Raw genomic sequence first — 8694 nt, 5'->3', positions numbered from 1 at the left:
GAAACCTCAACATAGGGATCGTATGCATGACAACTTCTAGGCTCGAGTCGTAGTCTCCCTAGTAGCTTGTTGTCTCCCTTTGTCTCTAGTTAGGTTAGAAGTTCTTTCCCTGTTAAGGGGAACTACGTCGCCCTAATCCTCATACCAGATGAGGTACGTAGGCAGGAGATGAGCTGATCTCTCCGGGCGCCCTTTTTCTTTTTCAACCCTTTGTGTGTGTTGGAGTCTGACATAATTCCAACGATTGGCAGTTGGTTTCCTGTGTCTTGTTATCCTTTTCTGTTTGGAGTCTGACATAAGTCCAGCGATTGGCAGTTGGTTTCCTATGTGGGTGTGTGTCTGTTGGTTCGGAGTCTGATGTAAGTCGAGCGATTGGCATCAGTTTCCATGTTTGCCTGTTTGTGTGGAGTCTGACATAAGTCCAGCGATTGGCAGTCAGTTTCCTGTTTGTGTTTGTGTTTTGTTTGGTGTGCGTTAGCCGAGCTACGAGTGCTCTGATTCTTCTCTGATTAGAGAAGATACGTATGCATAGGGTGCGACATCCTAGCGAGCACGTTTCCCCCGTTCCCGAACTACGTCGACTCTGATGTCTGTGTCTGACAGACTACGTAGGCCCAGGATGCGATATCCTGCCGAGTTCCGTTTCTTTTGTCTTTCTGTGTTTCCTTCCAGCCTTGTGCAGTGTTTGAGCAGTCTTTAGCAACCTTTCTTCTATTCTTCTGAGCGTGGATCCCGTCGAGTACGACGGATGCGTAGGGGTGCTAATACCTTCCCTTCGCATAACCGACTCCCGATCCCATCTCTCTCTGGCCGCGAGACCATGTCTTTTCCAGGTTTACTTCGAGCGTTTCCTTTCCCTCCTTTGGGATAAATAACGCACGGTGGCGGCTCTGTTGTTTCGTTTTCCCGCCGGTTTTTCGCGTAATGCGACAGCTAGCGACTCTGTTGGGGACAAAGAGAAGTTGACCTCTTGCTGGTTCATCTTCCCTAAGTGAGTCAATCCTAGCGCTCTGTAGGATAGGGTTTGGTTGCTTTTACTGTTTCATTTATTGCATTTATTTGTTGATGTTTGTATTTATGTTTGCATTTATGTTTGCATTCATCATACTTTCATTGTGCTGGCTATGTGTCTGTCTCTCTGTGGGGTGGGAGTTACAAGAGGTAAAAGGCCCAATACCCAGGCTATGAGTGAACTCTAGGACACCTAGGAATAAAGTGATTCTTGGGAAGCGGGTGGTATTGCGCCACTTAGCGGAACATGGTATCACGAGCAGTTCAGATCCTGATGGGGTATTATCGGTACATACATCTGGTGTGTACATGATGATATTCTATGAAAGGGTTGTTTATCCTGCGTTTCTCTTGACTTTACCCTGGCCTAGATGACACCCGTGAGTGGGGAGGGAATGAATCATTTTACAGGTACCGTTGGTGAATTGTTGGTGACTTGTTAGTGACTCTTGGCTCCTATTGGTGACTTGGTTCAGAGATATATGGGTTCCAGATGACTTTGGGGTTCCAGATGACTTTGTGGTTCCGAATTCAAGCCGAAGCTTTGAACCTGTGCTCCGTAACACACAGCCAACCAGTCGTGTTTGCATCATTTGCATCATAGCATGTTTATTTTCAAAAAAATAATGCAATAAAAAAAGAAATGAGAAAAGAAAAGAAAAGAAAAAAGCTAATCTCCTCATGCATATCATTTCTCAGGTTCATTCAGGAGTCTATTCATTGTGAGAGATGGCAGCCGTTCCAGAGTTGAAGAGGAAGACTTGCACCTACAGTTTTCACCGTGAGCCATTGACGTCTTTGATATAGTTGAGCAACTTTGTGACCGGCGATAATCAGAAGGTGTTTGTTGGTCAGTATGGGGATTTGTTGACACTGTTGAAGATGGTGGTAGATCCAGTACCGTTGCAGACTCTTCTACAGTTTTATGACCCAGGGCTCCGTTGTTTCACCTTCCAGGATTATCAGTTAGCGCCCACTCTCGAGGAGTACTCCATTCTGATGAATGTCCCGATCAGATATCAGGTTCCCTTCTTAGATGTGCCAAAGGAGGTTGATTTCAGAGTCATTGCCAGAGCTCTTCATTTGAGTATCAAAGAAGTGAGTGACAATTGGAAGTCAAGTGGTGATGTGGTGGGGTTGCCTTTGAAGTACCTGGTGAGGATGGCTAAAGAAGAAGAAAAGAAGGGAAATTGGGAAGCGTTCAACGCTCAGTTGGCTGTTATGATCTATGGAGTTGTGTTGTTCCCGAGTATGCCTAATTTTGTGGACTTTACTGCTATCACTATTTTCATTGGAGGAAACCCAGTTCCTACCTTGTTAGCTGACACTTACTATGCTATACACAGCAGGCATGGTAAGGGTGGAGCCATCAGATGCTGTCTCCCTTTGTTGCTCAGGTGGTTCTTGTCTCTTCTGCCAACCAGTGGACCTTTTGCGGATACTCAGAGCACTCACAAGTGGACTCAGAGGATTATGTCTCTTACATCCTATGATATCAGGTGGCAATCTTACCGGATGGATGTGTGTAATGTCATCATGAGTTGTGGAGAGTTTCGTAATGTGCCACTCATAGGGACTAAGGGTTGCATCAATTACAACCCGGTTCTTTCTCTTCGCCAGTTGGGGTTTGTTATGAATGGAAGACCACTAGATGCTGAGATAGCTGAAAGTGTATATTTTGAGAAGCGGAGTGACCCAGCTAGATTGGAGCAAGTGGGAAGAGCTTGGAAGACTATTGATGTCAAGGATGGAGCTGTGCTAGGGAAGAAGTTTGCCATTGCCATGCCTGATTACATTGAGTGGGTCAAGGATAGAGTTGAGACTTTGTTGTTACCCTATGATAGAATGGAACCATTGCAGGAGCAATCACCTTTGATCCTTTCTGAGAATGTGTCTGCTGAGTATTATAAACAAGCCTTAATGGAGAATCGTCAGTTGAAAGAGAAGGAACAAGATACTCAGATGGAGCTTTACAAAGCCAAAGCTGACAAGTTGAACTTGGCTCATAAACTCAAAGGAGTGCAAGGTGAGAGTGCTAGCAGGTTGGGAAGCAAGAAGAGGTCCTATGAGGAGGTAGAAGTAATGTTGGATGGAGAACACCGCGATTGCTTGAGGTTGTAGAAAGCTGAAGCCAATTACCAGAAGAATATACGAGACCTAGAAAAGCAGCTTAGGGACAAAGACATCCAATTGAAGAAGGAGGTAGACCTGAGGCTTGCATCAGAGAACCAGCTTGGAGAAGAAGTTGTGGAGCTCAGAAGGCAACTGAAGGAGAAGATCACCCCTTTACCTGATTGTTCAGAGTGCGACCGTTTGATTGATCAATGCCAGTATTTGAAGACTCTCATTCCTGGAGGACGACTTCCGTAGTTTATCTTATTGTTTATTTTGAGAATCACCTCCAAGATTGTTGGATGGGATCCCTTGTTGTACTCTGATGTTATCTTTGATTGAACTATGTTTGTATGACCTTTATTGTTCATGTCTATAGATGAGGATGTTGATGTTTCACCTTGTGCTTTTTATCCTGTATAGTCTGCTTCTGTGTTGTTCATTGTTGCAGGTTGCCATCTTTTGAAAGACGAATTAGGCTCTTGATTGCCCGAGAAATGAACATATCATGTGCATCATACGCATCATAAGCCTCATACACATATCATTTTGCATTATAAGTGATCTTGATTGAGACTTCTCACTCTGGTTCCTGTTTCAGGCAGGATCGCTGATCAACGTCCGCACCGCTACTCTACGAGGTTGAATCAACAGAGGAATATGGATCAAGTGCAAGCTGAGTTAGCAGAGATGAGGGCTAACATGGCCCAGTTCATGCATATGATGCAAGGGGTTGCGCAAGGTCAGGAAGAACTTCGAGCCCTAGTCCAGAGACAAGAAGCTGCAATTCCACCGGTCAACCATGCTTTGCCAGAGGGAGGCCCAATCAATGACCCTGCTACTGCTGCTGTTCCCATCAACAACTATGCCGTGGGTGATGAGTTGAGGGGTATCAGAATCAACGGTCAACCTATTGCTCCAGAGACAGTTAATGCCAGAGTGACTCGTGCTCCAATCCGTAATCCTGCTCCATTGGTTGATAGGCAGGAGGATATGTTTACTCTCCTCAGTGAGGATGATGAAGTTGTGGGAAGAACTGACGAAAGGGATAGGAGGGTTGATGCCCTAGCTGAGAAGATCAGAGCCATGGAGTGTCAGAACTCTTTGGGGTTTGATGTTACAAATATGGGATTGGTTGAAGGGCTGAGAATTCCTTATAAGTTCAAGGCGCCATCTTTTGACAAATATAATGGCACTTCCTGTCCTCGCACCCATGTGCAGGCTTATTATAGAAAAATCTCAGCATATACTGACGACGAGAAGATGTGGATATACTTCTTCTAGGACAGCTTGTCTGGAGCGTCCTTGGACTGGTACATGGACCTGAAGAGGGAGTCTGTTAGAAGCTGGAGAGATTTGGGTGAAGCCTTCTTGAGGCAGTATAAGCACAACATGGACATGGCTCCGAGCCGAACTCAGTTACAGAGCTTATGTCAGAAATCAGGAGAAAGTTTCAAGGAGTACGCCCAGAGATGGCGTGAATTGGCCGCAAGAGTGCAACCTCCGATGCTGGAGAAGGAGTTGACCAATATGTTTATTGGGACTTTGCAAGGAGTATTTATGGACCGGATGGGAAGTTGCCCGTTTGATAGCTTTTCTGATGTGGTGATTTGTGGAGAAAGGACAGAGAGTCTCATTAAAGCTGGAAAGATTCAGGATGCTGGTTCTTCATCTTCAAAGAAGCCGTTTTCTGGGGCACCCCGCAGAAGAGAAGGAGAGACAAATGCTGTGCAACACAGAAGAAATATGAATAGCGGACATTACCGTCAGGTTGCTGCTGTGACTATCCCAACACCTCAACAACGTCAACCTCAACAACAAAGAGCACAACAGCAACAACAATAACAACGTCCATTTCAGCCGAGACAAAGAATTCCGGATCATCGATTCGACCCATTACCTATGACATACGCTGAGTTGCTGCCCGAATTGCTCAGATTGGGGTTTGTTGAGTTGCGCACTATGGGTCCGTTGACAAAGATACCTGCTGGGTATGATGCCAACGTTCGTTGTGACTTCCATTCTGGTGCACCGGGGCACCATATTGAGAACTATCGGGCTTTTCATCATAAGGTCCAGGACTTGATTGACGCCAAAACAATCAATTTTTCTCCTGTGCCGAATGTTGTGAACAACCCTATGCCTCAACATGGTGGGCCCAGGGTGAATAATGTGGAAGGTGAGGAGGCCTTGGATTTGGTAGTTGATGTTAATGAGGTCCGGACGTCGCTATTTGTTGTAAAAAAGCGTCCGCTGGATGGGGGAGTGTTCCCGGGCTGTGATGAGGATTGCTCAGGCTGCGAGGCTTCGGAGAATGGTTGTATGCAGTTGAAGAAGGGTATCCAGGGTTTGATTGATGAGGGTTGTTTGCAGTTTGCTAGGGCTGTGAAAGAACGTGGGATGGTGTCAACTGTCACCATTTATTTCAAACCGTCTGAAGGTCCTGGACGTGTGCCAAGAACTTTCAATGCTCCCACAACTGTTGGTACTCCTGTTACCATATCTGCTCCCGTAACTGTCAGTGCTCCCACTACTATTGTTGCTTCTGGTAGAAGGGCTCTTAAGGATAGTAGGGTTGTGCCATGGAAGTATGATAATGCTTATCGCAATAACCGAAGGTCAGAAAGTCAGATCAGGCCAGTGAACCAAGCTCCTGTAACTATTGGTTTGCCTTGTAGAGCTCCTGTGATTGTTGGTCCAGTTGTGGACAATGTAGGGGGACCAGGAGGTTTCACAAGAAGTGGTCGTCTGTTTGCACCGCAGACCTTGAGAGACAACGATGCTGAGGCTCTTGCCAAAGCGAAGGGGAAACAAGCTGTGGTTGAAGAAGAACCTGTACAGAAGGAAGCGCCTGAGGGGTCGTTTGAAAAGGATGTGGAGGAGTTTATGAAGATTATTAAGAAGAGTGACTACAAGATTGTAGATCAGCTGAATCAAACTCCATCCAAGATTTCTATACTCTCATTGCTATTGTGCTCTGATGCACACCGTAATGCCTTGCGGAAAATGTTGAATCTGGCTTACGTGCCTCAGGAGATCTCTGTCAACCAGTTGCAGGGTGTTATTGCTAATGTGAGCACAAGGCACAGTTTGGGGTTCACAGACTTGGATCTGACGCCGGAAGGTCGCAACCATAACAAAGCTCTGCATATCACCATGGAGTGCAAAGGCGCCGTGTTGTCACATGTATTGGTAGATACTGACTCTTCGTTGAATGTGTTGCCCAAGAAGACTCTGGGCAAGATTGACGTTAAAGGGGTTGTCCTCACTCCAAGCGATCTTATTGTCCGTGCATTTGATGGATCCAAACGGTCTGTTTTTGGTGAAGTCACGTTGCCAGTAAAGATTGGCCCGGAGGTTTTTGATATCATCTTCTATGTGATGGACATCCAGCCAGCATATAGTTGCTTATTGGGGCGTCCCTGGATACATGGGGCTGGGGCAGTTTCGTCAACTCTCCATCAGAAGCTGAAGTATGTGTGGAACGGTCAGATTGTCACTGTGTGCGGCGAGGAGGACATTCTGGTGAGTCATTTATCCTCTTTCAAGTATGTGGAGGTGGATGGCGAGATCCATGAAACTCTATGCCAAGCGTTTGAGACCGTTGCTATTGAGAAGGTGGCTTTTGCTGAGCAGAAGAAGCCAAGTGCCTCAATTGCATCCTACAAGCAGGCTATGGAGGTTGTCAACTCGGGCAATGCAGAAGGCTGGGGCAAGATGGTTGATTTGCCCGTCAAAGAAGACAAGTTCGGTATTGGTTATCAACCTCTGCAGGCAGAGCAGGGTGGGCAGGAAGAGCCGAGTACCTTCACCAGCGCTGGGCTGATGAATCATGGTGACGTCTTTGCAGCCAGTAGTGAAGACGGGGACAATGATTGTGATCTGAACAACTGGGTTCGCCCGTGTGCACCAGGGGAGACGATCAACAACTGGACGGCTGAAGAAGTGGTCTAAGTTACTCTTCAAACAGAGTAATTTTCTTTTGTTTTTCATTTTGCACAAAACCCTACGTTCTGCCCAAGGCGTAGTGGTTCATTGTAGGGCCTCATCATGTTTTTCAATGATATCATTAATAAAGGACGTTTTGCAAACAATTTTGTGATCCCTATTTTTCTGTTTTTGTTTTTCATTTTTTTAAAACAATAAAAATGGCAATTTTTTTGTTTTTGTGACTTTCTTGAACTCTTTTTTCTAAAATAAAGCATTAAACATGCAGAATTGATCTTACGGACTCCACGATAAACAGTTCTGTTATGGCTCAGTATGATTTCAATAATCCCATCTACCAAGCTGAAGAGGAGAGTGAGGAAGATTGTGAACTCCCTAAAGAACTGGTCAGATTGTTGAAGCAGGAGGAAAGGATCATCCAACCTCATCAGGAGGAGTTGGAGATTATTAACCTGGGTACTGAGGATGCCAGAAGAGAGATCAAGATCGGGGCTGCTTTGAAGGAAGATGTCAAGAGAGGGCTGATTGAGATGCTGAGAGAATATGTGGAGATATTCTCCTGGTCGTATCAAGATATGCCTGGTTTGGATACAGACATTGTGGTGCATAGACTACCTCTCAGAGAAGATTGTCCTTCAGTCAAGCAGAAGCTTCGCAGAACTAGTCCTGACATGGCTGTCAAGATCAAGGAAGAGGTTCAGAAGCAGTTAGATGCGGGTTTTCTGTAAGTTACTACTTATCCCCCTTGGGTGGCCAACATCGTTCCCGTGCCAAAGAAGGATGGCAAAGTCAGGATGTGTGTCGACTACCGGGATTTAAACAGAGCAAGTCCGAAAGATGACTTCCCATTACCTCACATTGATGTATTGGTTGATAATACTGCTCAATCTTCGATCTTCTCTTTCATGGATGGATTTTCTGGCTATAATCAGATCAAGATGGCGCCAGAAGACATGGAAAAGACGACATTCATTACACCTTGGGGCACGTTCTGCTATAAGGTGATGCCATTTGGGCTAAAGAATGCCGGTGCTACCTATCAGAGGGCTATGACGACTCTCTTTCATGACATGATGCACAAAGAGATTGAAGTGTACGTGGATGATATGATTGCGAAGTCGCAGACAGAAGAGGAGCACCTGGTAAATTTGCAGAAGTTGTTTGAAAGGCTGAGAAAATTCAAATTGAGGCTGAATCCAAACAAGTGTATGTTTGGGGTGAGATCCGGTAAGCTGTTGGGTTGCATTGTCAGTGAGAAGGGGATTGAGGTTGATCCAGCGAAAGTCAAAGCTATTCAAGAAATGCCTGAACCGAAAACCGAAAAGCAGGTTCGTGGGTTTTTAGGGAGATTGAACTACATTGCACGGTTTGTATCTCACCTAACTGCCACGTGTGAACCGATATTCAAATTGCTAAGGAAAAATCAAGCAATCAGGTGGAATGATGACTGCCAAAAGGCTTTTGACAAGATAAAAGAGTATTTGCAGAAACCTCCAATCCTCATACCTCCAGTTCATGGGAGGCCTCTGATAATGTACCTGTCAGTGACTGAGAACTCGATGGGGTGTGTATTGGGACAGCATGACGAGTCTGGTCGAAAAGAGCATGCCATATACTACCTTA

Source organism: Lathyrus oleraceus, chromosome 1 (genome assembly GCF_024323335.1).
Source record: "Lathyrus oleraceus cultivar Zhongwan6 chromosome 1, CAAS_Psat_ZW6_1.0, whole genome shotgun sequence".
Classification (NCBI taxonomy): Eukaryota; Viridiplantae; Streptophyta; class Magnoliopsida; order Fabales; family Fabaceae; genus Lathyrus; species Lathyrus oleraceus.
The sequence above is the reverse complement of the archived record's forward strand: the minus strand, read 5'-3'. Positions refer to the sequence as shown.